Source organism: Daucus carota, chromosome 9 (genome assembly GCF_001625215.2).
Source record: "Daucus carota subsp. sativus chromosome 9, DH1 v3.0, whole genome shotgun sequence".
Lineage (NCBI taxonomy): Eukaryota > Viridiplantae > Streptophyta > Magnoliopsida > Apiales > Apiaceae > Daucus > Daucus carota.
The window spans coordinates 28,094,645-28,113,025 of record NC_030389.2 but is presented as its reverse complement, the minus strand read 5'-3'; the positions used below and the strand labels follow the sequence as shown (position 1 = coordinate 28,113,025).

Below are 18,381 nucleotides of genomic sequence, written 5' to 3'. Positions count from 1 at the left end.
TAAATATTTAGATTTGTTGCTACCATTATTAATTCAGAAATAATCCAGTTAGCTACCCTCAATATATATATTATTGAGTATCTTGTAATCTCATCAATAATAAAAAAAATATTATCACGTGCACGTATTATTTCCTCATCACGCTATTTAAAATAAATAATTAAATCTTTAATGTGTCAATATAACTTTAGTCAAAAGGTAATAATCTTGATTTAACCATTACACGCGCCTATTCGTAAATAGTACATTTTTTGTACAATTAAAGTTATTAAATAATATTTACGTGTTTGAGAATTTGGGGTTGTTACATCTCCATATTTATTTTTCCTTTATCGAGTATAATCTATGAGATTTTGATAGAGTATACTTGAGTTTTTTGGGTGGGTGTCAAATATATGATTTTCCTCATTATTATTTTTCTTTTTCAGAACATAATCTACGATATTTTGATAGAGTATACTTGAATATTTTAGGCTGAGTATTATACTTTAAAGGGGTGTATTCGATTGAGATTTTAAAGGATTTTTTCCATTCATTTAAAATCTTAGATATTCAATTGAGATTATAAATTATTCTACAAAATCTGATGGTATTCAATTGCGATTTCAAATTATACTTAAATATCCTATGGTATTCAATTGAGATTGTTTAAAATCTATTAAAATCTGAATTTTAATGGATTTTTTTGGATTTCATAAAATTATGGATTTTGTGGGATTGGTAAGTGTATTTTAGTTTTTTTAAATTCTACCAAAATAAATAAGATTTTGAAGCGAATCCTAAAGAATTGACATTTTATCAAGAATCCCCATAAAATCAAAATCGCATGCAATCTATTAAATTAAATATATTAAAAGAAGCGAATCCTAAAGAATCTATATCAACTCTATGACATTTTATGAAGAATCCCCATAAAATCAAAATGACATACAATCTATTAAATTAAATATATTAAAAACAATCCATTAAAATCTCAATTGAATACCCGGCATGATTTTTCATAGAATCAAAATCTTATATTTTATAAAAATTCATAAATTTTTTATTATGAATTCCAAATATATATATCTCTTCTATCAATGATTGGAAAGATTATATGTATGAAAAAAAATATGCAAAAGACTGTCCCTAGCTATAAATTCCATGAACACGGCTGTTTTATTCAATAACTGTGAAATCTCATATGCCTTATTATCTTTTTAAACTCATATAAACAATGAAAATCACAAATTACAGCTCATATATGCTATCAGGGAGGCTTATCATGAACATCTATTAATTGCTAGCCTCCTAGTGCAACACCCTATATATACTTTTCTCTTTCATTGTTTAGTTCACAGCAATAACATTTTCATAGTGATGAGTAATTCAAAAAACTTGGGTGGATCCTCATCTCAAGCTCGAGGGAGGCATGGAGGAGCTCCTCATTATTCGTTCAATTCTCATGTGTCTTTAACCACCAACGGTGTGTCAATGAATGCCATCAACAAACATTCTGTAATGGAAACCGTCTTTCTTGAAATCCCTAATGGATTTGATGTCACAAGTTGTGTGGTGCAATTTGCACAGCATTTCGGGGTTTCTGTAACTGTGCTTACTGGCCAAGGACTCATTTCTGATGTTGTTGCGTATCCACGAGTGTAATCCGTCCGCCATACGTTTCTACAAGCTTCCAGATGATTTCGTTTTCTGGGACTTACAGTTGTTTGAATGCTGCTTCTAGACACATTATTAGTTGTTTTCATGTTCAATTTGCAGATGCAGCAGGTAATGTTATTGGAGGACGGATTCACTCTCGAATGAAAGCCGCAAGTATTGTTACGCTTGTTCTTGCCGTTTCTACACAAGTCTGATGTTTTAATTCTATTATAGATCTGTAGTGTTGTTCTGCACTAAAGAGATCGGCTAGCCATGTACTCTGATAAACTATCCAGTTCAAATAAATCATTTTCAAAAATTTATTCCTGATGTTTTTCCTGATATACACTTTTACTTATAGGCACAACTTTATTGTTGCAATCTATTAGTTTATTTCATTTCGTATACACACATAAAATACATTTGGAAAGCAATTATAAATTAAATAAATATCAATGAAATAAAATAAGAGAATAAAGATTATGATATATCCGGGGTGGCTTTTCTGAAAATGACCTGGCATTATAAAAATTTGTGCAATTACAATACCAAACAATTGTTTGTATTGTAATTACACCTATATTTTTTGTCCCTGTAATGAAATTAGAGGAGAGGAGGGGATTTTAGGGAGTAGAGCAATGATGAAGACATGAGAAATTAGCTGTTGCAAAAGTATCTTATAATTAGTCTTTGCATCATAACATGAAAATGGTTACGTCAAGCAGCCAGTTATGGATGTTAAACGCACAGCCTTTTATATAAAAAGAGCCAGAGGAATGTACTCGGCCTTGCAATATGCCTTTGCACTCGCTTTGACCTTCCCAGATAAATTCAATTTTCTCATGTGTACCATATATATATGTTAAGTAAGTCCATGTTCTTTTCTCTGGAAAGGTATTGACAGAAATACCATAAAGCTGGAGTGTATAGTATTATCGTTTATGTAATGATCAGATTCTTTTGGTATGTATTCTTCACGTTCTTCACACTACTATACTAGACTGCACTCGTTTTGGAATGATGACTGTCGTGGTGACTCTCAATGCCGACTTTATTGCAATCATTGTTGCTGCATTTTTTGCATTATGGAAAGTTTTTTGAAAATTTTTATCATCTCTCGGCCAGTAATTTTCCTCGTAATAAAAAGAACTTGGAAATTTAAAAACACGTGCCATATCAATTCCATTACTACTTCAAACTTAATCAACTTAGCAATTTACAATTTACATCTTAATTTGTAAATAGCTAAATTATTTATTTTGATGATGGGTTTCTACAAGTTCTTCTATAATGTCTGCATTAACCGTATCCCCACAATTGACTTGTTGAGTTGACATATTCGTCTTTCAGGCAACTTTGTACCTTCTCTTTTTTGGTCTTCCTATTATGATCCTGTCTTTGGGGATATATTTTCCTCGATTTGATATTCTGGTACTTTTTATGTGTCTTTATTGCCAACTGAATTAATATGTTAATTCTATATAAGCAACAATCGTTGTTGGTTTTGTGTAATATGTTGAACAATAATCATAAGGATTATTATTTATTTTCTACAAAACAGCAATTATATTTGGACAAGTAGGTTTTCTGAAACCTGTTTTACAACAAAATATATATCGTATAAAGATATGCGGAGAACATGTATTTGTAATATTTTATTGAAGCAATATCATGAATCACCTTTCGGATTTACAATTTTTGGTCACCAAATTGATAATAGATTTGTTGTCAGCATTACAAAAATTTTGAACACTGAGTCATTTGATGGATTGAGCAGTTGATTTAACATTAGTTTAAACAAAAGTGTTATATTTATTGATGTTCCATTAGAATGACAAAGGTTGCAACCGTTGTTGCAACTACAACAAACATGTTTGCAACTTTTGCAGCAATAATTGTAATTGATAAAAATAGTTAAAGCAAGAATATTTAAGTAAATGTTGTCATATTTTTGAAATAGTGCCAACAGACTACTTATGAACGACATTTGATGCACCATATTTTGATTGTGTAGGCTGAAAACACAACAAATAGCGTGTCGTGGCAAAAGTGTTAGAGCTTTTCGTTTCATTTATCAAGCAAAAAAAAAACTTTGTGTAATTAATTAGATACCTTTTTCTTCAGCTACATATAGAACATGAATTTATATATAGCATATCTCGTGAATATAAATATATATATACACATATATTTAACGTATATGATCATCATCTTCACCCAAATTATAATAATGGACCTCTTACCACCATTACCAAACGTTTCTACGACTTGCCACCATTGTCTATCATCAACAATAGTCACATACACTTTTCATCATAACTTACAAAACTAACGACTACTTACCATCATCATACAACTTCTCTTGCGGTTTCCTTCCACCAAGAACCTTCCTACGGATGAAATTAATCATCTATAATCGATTATCAATAATTTAGATAAGTAGATTTTCTCAATTTTGATAATAAAAATCGCTCTTTACATACTGTATAAAAACAGTGTTTGGTGCAGTATAAATTAGTATACCAGTAGTTATAAATAGTGGTAGGGAAAGTGGTTTCTAGTTTTTATTTTAAGAGTGGTTTCTATTTGATCATGAGCCTATATATATATATATATATATATATATATATATATATATATAAAGCACCAAAATATATACACACAAAACACTAAAAAATGTACACAAATCACTAAAATTAAAAATATTGCTAAACTAAAAATAATGACTAAATCTTGACATTATCATTAAATATTATCTTTACAGAGTCTTAGAAAACCACACTATAATTTCTTAATGATATTACAGTGTCTTCATTCAAAAAATTGAGAAAAATAATAAAGTATTTCAACTTAATCTTCATCACTTCCATCACTTGATAATCCTCTCCTCTAGATGAATTTTTTTTCTTGTTGGAGCCTCCGTGGCCTTGTTGTCATTGGCCCTCACCACGGCCTTGTTGTCCTTGGCCCTGCTGCTCCTGTGCCAAGTGTGGACATGCCATCTCAAGTTGCCCAGCTCCATTCGTCACCACAAAGATCTTAATTGCCTTGAAATCGAAGAAGATAGTTGACATGTCTCCCTGAACAAACACATTAATCAAGATCACCCAAATAAATACATTTAAAAACATCGACATATCCAGTGAGAACTCTCTTATAATTAATGAGAACTGAGAACTCTGTCATAATCACCAAAATTAAAGCAGAATCACTAAATTTATTTTAATACAAAAATAAAGATATATCCATCCGTCACCACCGTAGTACTTTTTTCTTTACCTGATTGCATCTTACCACCACTGCCACTACCATACAACCACCATCAGAATCACCAAATTATTATCAGAATCACCAAAATTAGTATCATCGCAATTAGAACCACATTACCGCCACGTTATTACAACCACCGCCGAATCTAAAATAAAATGACTGAAATTTAAACTACAACCACCAAGAAATCACCAAATTAAAACTAAAAATATTGAAAAAGTTTAACATCATCGTATACAGAATCACCAAAATTCAAGCGGAATCACCAAAAAATTAACAAAAATTCTAAAAAAAAATCAGACCGAGCTTGTAGTTTCAGATCTGACTTCGATCAACGAAGTTCATCAGAGAATATTCAAATCGATTGAAATTAATGACTGAAATCACTAAGTGACCACTAATTTTTGCAATCCCAAAAACACCATCGCCACTAAAATCAACCATATCTTCGAAATTAGAACCACATCACCGCCACATTATTACAACCACCACCGAATCTAAGATAAAATCACTCAAATTTAAACTACAACCACCATGGAATCACCAAATTAAAACTAAAAATATTGAAAAAATTTAACATCATTGTATATAGAATCACCAAAATTCAGGCAGAATCACCAAAAATTTAACAAAAACATGGAAAAAATCAGACTGAGCTAGTAGTTTCAGATCTGACTTCGGTCAACGAAGTTCGTCAGAGAACATTCAAATTGATTGAAATTAATGATTGCCCAAGCTCTTTTCATACATTAAGGCTATGGAAAGGCCGAAATAACCGTCAACACCAGAATCTTCGAACACGTGCCTAGCACCTGAGGTTTTCATAGTTAGGCAACTCTGTTTAGGAATAGTAGCCACCAGGTCACCTATGTGTAAATCAGAAAATATCTTGGAAAAGGCGCTGTTTTCGTGTGGTTGGTTGAATTGGAGTGCGTCGTTGTAGTTGATGTCATTGAGTTTCATCCGGCGCTTGAATGCTCTCATTTGCCTGTATACATAAACTAACAGATTTATACAGGGAAGAGGGAGAAAGAGAGAGCGCACGAAAGAGATCTGTCCTTACCGGAGATGGTGGGCGGAGTGGCCGCGACTGATGAGTGGTGGTGGTGGTGTTTAGTCGTGGAGGGGGGGGGGGGGATTGAGTAGAGGGGGGATGAAAGATATGAAGTATAAAATAAAAATTGATAATGTGTGGTTGTGATTTAATTGAGGCTTAAAAAATGTGTGGCTGAGATTAGTTCTCAGTTCTCATTTGAGCGCAAGCATATATATATATATATATATATATATATATATATATATATATATATATATATATATATATATATCTTTTATCAATCAGTTGAAATGATTATTTGTGTGAAAAAAATATGCAAAAGATTGTCCCCATCTATAAATTCCATGAACACGGCTGTTTTATTCATTAACCGTGAAATCTCATATGCCTTATTATCGTTTTAAACTCATATAAACAATAAAAATCACAAATTACAGCTCATAAGAGATGTTTATCATGAACATCTATAAATTGATGGCCTCCTAGGGCAACACCCTATATATACTTATCTCTTTCATTGTTTAGTTCACAACAATAACATATTTGCAATGATGAGTAATTCAAAAAAAAATCAGTGGATCCTCATGGACACTTCCCAGCTTGGGAGAAAATCATGAGGAACCTAATTCTGAGGCTGAAAGCTTACCAGATCAACAAGGTTTAACAACCCCAATACCTACAGCTCCAGGGAGGCATGGAGGAGCTCCTCATTATCCGTTCAATTCTCATGGGTCTTTAACGACCAACAGTGAGTCAGTGAATGGCATCAGCAAACCAGTCATTCTTGAAATCCCTAATGGATGTGATGTAAGAAGTTGTGTGGTACAACTTGCACAGCATTTCTGGGTTACTGTAACTGTAACTGATGACATTCATTGACGCAGCGTTGGTCGTTAAAGACCCATCAGAATTGAACGAATATTGAGGAGCTCCTCCATGTCTCCCTAGGGAGCTACAGATGGTGAGCTTGTATCCTTGGACTTGGGTTCCTCATTATTTTCTTCGGGGAGAAGTGTGCATAAATCTTGAAAGAAGGCTGACTGATTGTACATTTTTAACATTACATGTATTAAAATTCATTATACTTGAGTATTATACTTTAAGGGGTGTATTCAATTGAGATTTTAAAAGATTTTTTTTCATTAATGAAATCCGAGAGTATTCAATTGAGATTATTTAAAATGTTTTAAAATCTTAGGATATTCACTAAGATTTTAAATTATTCTACAAAATCTGGTGGTATTCAATTTGGATTTAAAATTAAGCTTAAAAATCCCATGGTGTTCAATTGGAATTAAAATCTATTAAAATCTGAATGGTAATGGATTATTTGGATTTTATAAAATTATGGATTTTGTGGGGATTGCTTTGTGTATTTTAAGTTTTTTAAAATCCCACCAAAAAATCAATGAGATTTTGAAGCATTGTGCTTCAATCCTAAGTATCTATATCAACTCTATTCTATAACATTTTATCAAGAATGCGCATAAAATCAAAATCACATGCAATCCATTAATACATATATTAAAAACAATACATTAAAATCTCAATCGAATAGACCAACAGATTTTGCATAGAATCAAAATCTGTTATATATATATATATATATATATATATATATATATAGGCCTTTGTTCTATGGAGAACCATCTTATATGGAGTCTCATGGAGAACCCTCTCTATTAATCTGGTCCGTTAGATCTGAATCAAATCTAACGGCGATTCATAAACAATGTTCAATTAGAAAATTAAAATATTATTACATAATATTATCTCTTTCTCTCTCCTCTCTCTTCTCTGTCTTGCTGCAGCTCGCTAGCTCGTCTCTCTCGCGTGCTATCTCTCTGGAGGCCGGTGCTCTGATCTTTCTTTAGTTTACATTACTGCTACATGACGTCTTTCAACAAATCAAGCTCAGTTATCCGCAAATCAAGCTCAGATTCATGATAATGTCGATTTAACCTATTCATCAGGTTCATTATCTCTCTTGATTTTGATTTTGGTACACTTGCAGTTATCTCTTTATCTCTCTGTTAATTTTGATTTGTTATATGTTGAATTTTAATTTTCATTGTTTCTCTGATATGTTTTAGTTTCAATTCGTATTAATGTGGCCTGGTTCCGTTGTAGAATCAAATCAATTCGATTTACTTTTAAATTTTAGTTATACTGCTCCTTATTTCTCTCTCGCTATGTTGATTTTGATTTGTTAAATGTTGACTTATCAAATCAGTTTGTTCAAATTTTTAGTTTTTAGCAGTAATGTTGCTTTGGTTCTACTGGAATGTTTTTGTGAATAATGCAGTTTGAAATTATTTTTTGAATTTTGGTTCTGTTGCAGAATCAAGAAAGTAAATTTATTAAAATTTTAATTTCTGCATAGTTCTATATTATAGGTTTGGTTCTACAATAGAATCTTTTGTAACATAGTTCTAAGTAGAACCAGTATGTCTGACTGATAACTATTTATGCATAGTTCTATATTGTAGGTTTGGTTCTACAATAGAATCTTTGTGTAGTTAATTTACGGTTAATTGTAGCTGTTTGTTGTTGAGTCGTATGTAGTTTTGCAACTTGATTTGTTATTTCTAGTTTCCTTTTCGATTGCGACAATTTTGTTATTTATAGTCAAAATTATGTATGTTTGTTGGTTCTATTGTAGAGTCGAAATGATAATTTCCTGAAATATCTAGTTTTATTATGTAACTTTGTGTTACACTTTTGGTTCCACTGTAGAACCATATAATGTTTTACAATTTAGTTCCAAATCTATAAGTTTTGCTTTTAAAGTATGTATTTTATTAGATGATATTTTTTTTCCTTGGTTCTACAATAGAATCAAGATAGATCAGCTAATTTTAGCGGTTACCGGTTATAAAAAGTGGCCGAAGTATTTGTTTAGTCCGTAAAAATAAATTGGCATGACTAAGAGTTCTGAGCTAAATAAGTAGTATTATTAGTAGTTCCTTACTAATTTTTTAATTTGTATTCTCCCTTAGTATTATAGTGTGTAGTTTTAATTTTCTATTTACTTCTTAAGTTTGGAATATCTGTTACAGATTTTGAAAGCTCTACATTTTAAGAAAACAGGTTCAGAATGAATCTTGGAACTTGATTGGTTTAGTAAGACACTAGAGCCAGCTTTGCAAATATCGAAGCGAGCTCCGCCAGAAGGTCTGTTTGTGTTTTGTTCTTGTTACATTTTTAGTTTAATCACACATTTGAAATGGTGGGTTTGTTGATGAAATGTTAGCACAATATTTTGCAATAAGTCTATTTGGATCTGGTAGCTGCTGTTATTTTATTCTCTAGTTCAAGAGAGATTAGGAGTCGGCTGCTTCTAGTTACAGTAAATTCTAGTCGACAATTTAGTTCAAGAGAGATTAGGAGTCGGCTGCTTCTAGTTACACTAATCCATATATATGTCTTTACATATCGAGATTTGATTTCGTATAGATTAATCTTGGTTTATTTGCAATTTACGGCTCATGTATACTAGTTTTGCATTTGTTATTGTTCTTGTTGAATTCTATCTAATCAATTTTGTTATAAATATTCTGCTTGCAATTTTAGTTTTTTTTGCTTCTATTATAGAATCAAAACAATCAATTTATTAAATGATTAATTATGTTATAGAATTGTGTACTGTAGTGTTGATTCTACTGTAGATATTTGATTCATATATTTCTTAGTTGGTTCTACTATAAAATTTTCATTCTATTATAGAATCTATTAAATTTGTGTATATGTTTAACTTTGCATCTTACTATATTTTGAGTTTCAGGCAGATATGTGGTGTTGTGTCAAACGACCTGAGTTGAATTCTAGCATGGATGGTGAGACTCTGGCATTGCTTCACATAAAATTCGGCATCATAAGTGCATTCTTAGTTACATTCATCAGGGTCATCACATCTGCAGTAATCAAGGTGCGGAGAGGCGCAAATTGGATCCTTGCACACTAAACAATCATTTGTGGGTTGATAAAATGGTTGAGGTGCCTATAAATTACAACATAATCAGTTACTAGTGAAATATCTGCTTAGTGCATACTATAAGTTTATTTGATGAAGTATAATGATGATTACTGGAGTACACTGAATACAGGGTGAATCATATTGAATAGGGTGAATGTAAAGGGTAGACGCTTTACATTAGCAGAGCTTAACGCTGCTACTAACAATTTCAAAGACAGGTTAATAATTGGAGGAGGATTTGGTAAGGTTTACAAAGGGTAGATAGAAGACGGAACACTTGTAGCAATTAAGCGAGCCAACCCACACAAACATCTACATTAGGGGTGAGCAAAACCGAACCGAACCCGAAAAACCGAACCGAACCATAAAATTTCGGTTCGGTTTGGTTTCATTTTTCTGAAAATTTCGGTTAATTCGGTTTTTCGGTTTGAACCGAAAAGAATTTCGGTTTTGTTCGGTTTTCAATATAGTATTTCGGTTTAAACCGAAATAACCGAAGTTTTTAATACATATAAAATAAATACTTACATATAGTCATACAGATAACCCTAGAGATTAGAATCCAATGTCCTAATTTCACTGCGCGGCGCGACTCTCTGGGCTCTCCGACTCCGATAATCCGATTCATTCTACATCGTAACACGAATCTTCTAATCTTCATCATAACACTTCTCTACTACTCTGCATTTTCTGTATGTTATGTTTAATGATGCTTTTGATACCATTTGTATTCATGGCCTAACAAACAGTACTACAGTATATGACCACCTCCTTGGAGCCTGAAGTATTTTAGTAATTGACAACGAATAGAATTTTCAATTTTTCTGTTAATGGTGAAAGCGTATTTCTAAGTGTATGCTGCTTGAAATGGGGATAATGTGGATGCTAATAGTTTCTGCAGATTCTTTAGAACAGGTCCCGATATGAACCTTCTTTTTTGGTTACTAATTTTAGTTTCTTATTGGAAGTTTTGTAGCTGCTGAGTGTAATATGATATGAACCTTCTTCTTTACAATTTTGTGTTTAAAAATTTCGGTTTTTTTAAACCGAAACCGAAACCGAACCGAAATAATTCGGTTGGTTCGGTTCGGTTTAAAATGATAATTCGGTTCGGTTCGGTTTCCGAAAAAAGCTTAATTCGGTTTTCGGTTTTTTCGGTTCGGATCGGTTTCGAACCGAACCGACCGAATGCTCAGCCATTCTACATCGTGTAAAATTTTCCATTTTATTGAAAACGAAAAAGCTACACCAACTGGCGTTTTCTAGTTTTATGAACTAGTGTAGTGAAATAAAGTAACACTCGTTAATATTTTGGGATTTATGTTTGGGTTTTAGAATGATTAATATATACTTGATATTGTTGAATTAGTTTTTCAATTCGAAGCAATTATAGATGTTCACATGTATTGAGTCCTGACACAGGAATGAGATACTGATGTTTAATTGATTCTGTAATAGAACCATGTTTAAGAAGTTATTGCAATACTGCAAAGATCTTCTATTTATGAAAGAAACCATACACTATATACTAATGATCTTGTACAAACAAAAAAGACTTACTTTGAGCCTGGCTTGGCTACATTGCAGAAAATCTTTTTGGCTGAAAATTTTAAAATTTTTGTTTGAACAGTAATATCCTAACCTAACATACTTATATTCCTAAGTAAAAAACATGACCTTAAAGGAAAAAGATAAAGATTTATGTGCTACAGCCACCACTACTTGCAGTAGTATTCCGCTCCTGGCCACGAATGACTATACTGGTTCCCTTGAGAGTTGAAGACTTTGCATAATCCACATCACTAGCAGTGAGGGTCTTTTTGCCTGTTATATTATATATTTATGTTAAAACCGTCAGAAAGGCAGTCTCGACGTTAGTTGCCCCACAGGATGATGTCTCCACAGAGCATAGTTTTTCCTTCTCTGCGAGCTGCTGATCATCCTCAGTTGGTATTGCTCTAAGACTTCCCAAGTCAGATTTGTTGCCAATGAGCATAATTACAATATTCTTGTCAGCATGCACCCTTCGTCGAGCCATCCAGGTATGTGATCAAATGACTGCCGCTTTGTCATGTCATATACTACCATTGCTCCCACTGCTTCGCGGTAATATGCACTTTTTACTGATCTATACCTGGATAACATATAAGATATTCAGATGCCTATCTAACACATTCAACCAAAGCATTGGGCTATATATATGTAGAATAATTCAAAATTTGTGTAGAATCATCTGTGCAGGCATTGTAACATTGAGCTAGTATCTTAGGAAGGAAATAAAGCCATGCAGGGGTAAAATGAGGGCACCCCTTGATTTTATAATTAGTTCCAGATGTTGAGCATGTGGGCAGAATTGAGATTATTTATAGAAAAATTTATACAATGTAGTGGGGTTCGGATCCTAAAAGGCACTAGTTTGTCATTCTTGACTCGAAAACTTGTATTGTGCACTCCCGTCTAGTTCTGCCACTGCATGCCTGCCTAAAAAAGTACTTAAACTGAGTGATACAAAAGTTGGACTAAAAAGATATACCCCGGAAATATACAGTAGTGCAAGAACTTGGAACTATTTATCAAGTCATCATCTATAAACTGATAAATAACAAGAAAGATGATACCAGAATTAAGTAAATATGATGATAGGTGTGCATACTCGGAATAAAGTCTTGACCATGAAATAGAGAACCTATATGCCCCTAGGCCTGTCTCTGCCATCAGATGGACATCTTCCTGCCAGAAAAGAAGAGGGAAAATTTTAAAAGAATCAGGGTATGTCAACATGCAAAATTTGTTTTTGGGTAATATTAATATAAGGCTATACTGCTTTTGTAAGTGCTAACCTTGCAACAATATTAATGTACACAAAATTTAACACGACAAAGATGAGTACTTAAAATTGAGATTTTCATGCAGTAGAACTGCTTGTCGTTAAGACATGTCCATAAAAGAAAATATAAAAATTTATACTAACTAACACATTCTTAAATCATCCAGAGATAGTTCATTCTACTGACATCACTTCTTTGAGGTAACGGGCAGGGAACTTAATTCGCAGAGCTCCAAAGATTACCCAATAGGGAGCATATAAATACGATAAAAACAAAGATAAGGTCTTTCTTGAATGATGGTACAGACCTTGTGTTTGTGATACTCATCACATGCAATATCTCCATAGCTCCATTTGTGTATCCTGAAAGTATCAACTGAACCTCAAGACATTCTATTGGGAGTAAAAAAAACACTAAGCACTAATAACTAGAAGACTGAAAATGCTTATCTATAGATCAGCTATAACAAAAAAGAATAGAAATCACTAAATTACCAAAGGTGAACAGAAGTAGGACAAATAAATAAATAAAATCACAGACCAAAATGAGCATAAGTGTCCCAAATGCTAGGCTTCCTTCCATCTTTCTGTCTTGTACTTTAAATTGTTGTAGGTTAGCCACGTGCATTATTCAATAATTTTAAAATAGTAATGAAGCAAGTCTAGCTATGATTTGCATATAAAAACAAAAGTGAATAAAGTGAGATAATAATTTGGAACTCAACATTGTACTCAAGACAAAGACATGCTTGAACTTTAGCACTAAATTTACATTATAGAAAATAATTTCTAGACTATTGTAGAATCATATTTATATTACTATAGAACCATTACATAACTCTGTATAAATATTCTTAATAATTCTAAAAAAATATAAATATATGATTATACTACAAAAGCATTATAAATCTGCTTCCACAATAGAATCAAAATCTACACACATGAAATTATTCTTCTATACTAGAATCACAATCTACACACAACAATAAAAGAGTACAAAAAAAAAATGCTTCTACGGAATCAAAATCTACACACATAAATTTATGCTTTTAAGACAACATATATGCTTCTATAGTAAGACAATAATGAAAAATAAAAATAGTGCTTCTACTGTAGCATCAAAAACAACAATACATACACATATACATGAAATACACAAACTCCCTTAACCATGTCAAAGATTTCTGAAAATCTTATATTGAACAGATTTTGCTAACGCTGATATATTAGGAACTCATTTTCACATTCATATCAACACTATTCTACTATTTTATTAAAATTGAAATTTCTTCAGTATTCTACTATATTATTAACATCACTTCCACATTTAAGAAAATTAGTTTTTGGTAATAGCAATATATTATAGTTTCTACTTCGACCTCAATACTGTAGAATTAGAACTGTTACAGTATTGTAGGTTCACTCATCTGTCAAAGAGTCATCAATAAGATATTTTGAATTGAAAGACAGGATATATCTTTAATACTGTTAAAATTTATGAATTTCTAAGCAGATCATATCATACCTTCCTCACTCCAGATGTTAGTCCTAGGCTTGCGACGTCCTTGCTATTAACATACTTTTTTTCCATGTTCTCTTTTTCCAGATTCACACACTTCGTGCCTTAATTCCAAAAGAAACAATATAATTAGCTAGAAATCAAAGTCAAATGAATGTGCTTGTATGTCTGTGTTGAGTAGTTTACCTTTGGGTAGAACCTTTTTAGATGTAGAACCAGCAACTCTATATACATCTTGAGACATATGTGACTGAACACATGTATATATTCTCCTACATCTTTTCTAAAAATTACTTCACAGGTACTTCCAGATTCGAGATCAAATGACTTCAAATATTGGTCGATTGCATCTTTCTTTGTGACCAAGTCTGCCTTGCCAATTAGTGGAACAGATGGAAACTACCAAGGCCAAGTAAACCTTTATATGGTCTCTTTATAAGAAGGAATATACTATTACATTGTGGTTGATCCATCAGGGCTTCATCTTCTATTATTTTCACAACAGTGACGGCAGAAAATTCATGCCCTTAGCCTTGAAAACTTTTGGTGGATAATCCTTGACAGATACTGATCTATCATGTCTTGATACTGGCAGCGCACGACATTGACCTGAGACCGGGCATGTGGAGCAGCTTGGATTATGTAGAATGCATACTGTGGCACCAAGTTTCATAAGAGCCTGATTAAAATCTTCCGGCCTGTCAGGATTGACTAATTGTCCTGCTAATTTCCTGACCAGAAGTATAACACCAAAGAGACAAGATAAAATCAGAGATAAAATGTGAAGTACTATATTTTTATTCGCTCTGCTTAAAAACAGAGTCTTCTGTACATTTATGGATTCAGTTTTGAATGGTAGGAGATCTTAGTTGCATTTGATTGTGAGGGTGGTGTGTCATTTGACAACACCATCAATCCGGAGTGGACTCCTCTTGGGGGGAAGAAACAACCATATATGAAAATTTCTTGTTGAACAGGTTGTATAAACTACATATTATCCCCATTACATGGTTCAGATGAGTTTTGTAACAAAGGTAATTATAGCGGATGTTACGTAGCAACTTAACAGTTGAGAACTGAATAAAACGAACAATGTTACCTATGAGAAATAGTTGCTCTGGCTATTTTACATAAGAGATTAAAAATATGGATATCCACTAACATCAACAAGAAAAAAAAATTTAGCAAAAAAAAACATCAACAGGAAAAAACAGAATACTTATAAATACAATAACACAAATCAATTGACGTATAGGAAATATCAAGTATCAAAAGTGCTTAAAAGATAGCAAGATGCAAAATTTGGTTCTGTTACAGAATCATAATTTATCTACTGCTCCATAAATTTTGGTTCTATTACATAATCTTAATTTTAAAATACCTCTTACTACAAAATCACAATTCTACAAAATTTGGTTCTATTACAGAATCATAATTTATACCTTAAATTTATACACAAACTCCGTTAACCTCAGCATCAACTAGTTAATAAAGACATGATATACATTTACTTCTATTGTAGAAGCACAACTTCACAAATTTTGATTCCATTACAGAATATTATTTTAAAACCAAAATATTCACAAAACCACAACAATGCTCTTCCACTCTAGAATCAGAATTTTACAAAAAAAAATATGGTTCGAACCCTAAACTTTTAAATAATACACATAAAAATCAAATTAATAAGCTAATTTGTACATAGAATCAGAACTATGAAATTAATTCAATCTTATAAACACATATGCATGTAGAATCATACCTAACCTACAAAGAAACATACACACGCACATATCTTCCACAATTTTTCATGAAAAACAAGTCAGATATGAAAGAATCGATGATAATTAATGCCTCTTCGGAACATGTCCGGCTCAATGCTCGGGATAATCCACGAAAAAAAGTTCAAATCTGATAAACTATGCTTAGGATAACCTCTCTGGTTCGCTCTCTTCCATTCTCTCGCTCCCTCTCTCTATCTATGCAAGTGCGTGTAGTGTGCGTAACAGGATAACAGCTGTTGTTTCTCAACTGTTTTATTTAATTAAATCACAGTTGTTGGATAAGCTTTGAATTTAAGGGTTAGATTGAGGGTCTCCATGTACTCTATATAAAGTAGGTCTCCATAGAGTGGGACTCATAGTTGTGCTCAATGGAGACCAAAAACTTTGGAGTCCTTCGAGACTACAATATCTACCTTTAAAATAATATGACAATTAATGTTGTTTTTTTTTCTAGGTAATTTCCCGTGTTAGCTTCTGTTAAGAAGGCATGCCCGTTTCACATGTTATGCTTGTATGATGGCTGGTTAGGTCTATGGCCTGTGGTGAATTTTTATTTTGTTGATGAAATATCCATGTTTAGCAAAAAATTAGAAAAAGATAACCGCTCTAACCTTTAATCAATATTGTGATTCATTTTTCCTTTAGTGATTAACTATATTTTATTATTATAATACATAGCGAAATCACCCTTTTATCTTCTTATCGTTCAAAATATTAAAGAGTAATGTTATTAGCACAAAACTGTTTCACAGAGTGATGTGCCATGTTGCTATTTAAAATATAGTAGAACGTAGTTGTTGAGTGATAGCTGAGTAAACACGAACAATCTTTATTAATGTTAATGTCAAATCATTTTGTGTACCCAATATTGTGCTGATCTCCCCACTAATACATGTACAAAATTAGGTCCTGCAAAATGATGTGGAATTGTTAAGCATTAATCACTCCTTGAAACTAGCATTAGCAAAGGGAAATAAAAAATCTTTTATGATTATATGGTTATCTAAAAAAATTCTTTCCTTTCCAATGTCTATTATTTATTTATAATAATACGTACTCACTTTTAACTTTTTATTTTTACTACTTAATAGTTTAGCTAGTAAATAATTTTAATGACAATCTATAGTGGCTCTATCGAGAAAATAAAGCAAATAATTTATGCGTGCGACTATCTAAATATTTAGATTTGTTGCTACCATTATTAATTTAGAAATAATCCAGTTATCTACCCTCAATATATATATTATTGAGTATCTTGTAATCTCATCAATAATAAAAAAAAATATTATCACATGCACGTATTATTTCCTCGTCACGCTATTTAAAATAAATAATTAAATCTTTATTGTGTCAATATAAATTTAATCAAAAGGTAATAATCTTGATTTAACCATAACACGCGCCTATTTGTAAATAGTACGTTTTTTTGTACAATTAAAGTTATTAAATAATATTTACGTGTTTGAGAATTTGGGGTTGTTACATCTCCATATTTATTTTTCCTTTATCAAGTATAATCTATGAGATTTTGATAGAGTATACTTGAATTTTTTGGGTGGGTATCAAATATATGATTTTCCTCATTAATATTTTTCTTTTTCAGAACATAATCTACGAGATTTTGATAGAGTATACTTGAATATATTTTAGGCTGAGTATTATACTTTAACGGGGTGTATTCGATTGAGATTTTAAAGGATTTTTTCCATTCATTTAAAATCTTAGATATTCAATTGAGATTATAAATTATTCTACAAAATCTGATGGTATTCAATTGGGATTTCAAATTATACTTAAAAATCCTATGGTATTTAATTGAGATTGTTTAAAATCTATTAAAATTTGAATTTTAATAGATTTTTTTGGATTTCATAAAATTATGGATTTTGTGGGATTGGTAAGTGTATTTTAGTTTTTTTAAATTCTACCAAAATAAATAAGATTTTGAAGCAAAACCTAAAGAATTGACATTTTATCAAGAATCCCCATAAAATCAAAATCGCATGCAATCTATTAAATTAAATATATTAAAAGAAGCGAATCCTAAAGAATGACATTTTATGAAGAATCCCCATAAAATCAAAATCACATACAATCTATTAAATTAAATATATTAAAAACAATCCACTAAAATCTCAATTGAATACCCGGCATGATTTTTCATAGAATCAAAATCTTATATTTTATAAAAAATTCATAAATTTTTTATTATGAATTCCAAATATATATATCTCTTCTATCAGTGATTGGAAAGATTATATGTATGAAGAAAAAATATGCAAAAGACTGTCCCTAGCTATAAATTCCATG

The 18,381-nt window shown here is 31.7% G+C and overlaps 1 long non-coding RNA gene across 1 annotated transcript; it reads right to left on the bottom strand.

Annotated features, from left to right (window-relative positions):
- Positions 1–11,404: 11,404 nt before the first annotated feature.
- LOC135149171 (uncharacterized) lies at positions 11,405–15,458 on the bottom strand. The gene is made up of 5 exons (XR_010287344.1): positions 14,474–15,458; positions 14,294–14,391; positions 13,077–13,131; positions 12,595–12,671; positions 11,405–12,075 (listed from the first exon to the last, which is right to left on the bottom strand). It is a non-coding gene; the product is annotated as an uncharacterized LOC135149171 (long non-coding RNA).
- Positions 15,459–18,381: the final 2,923 nt, after the last annotated feature.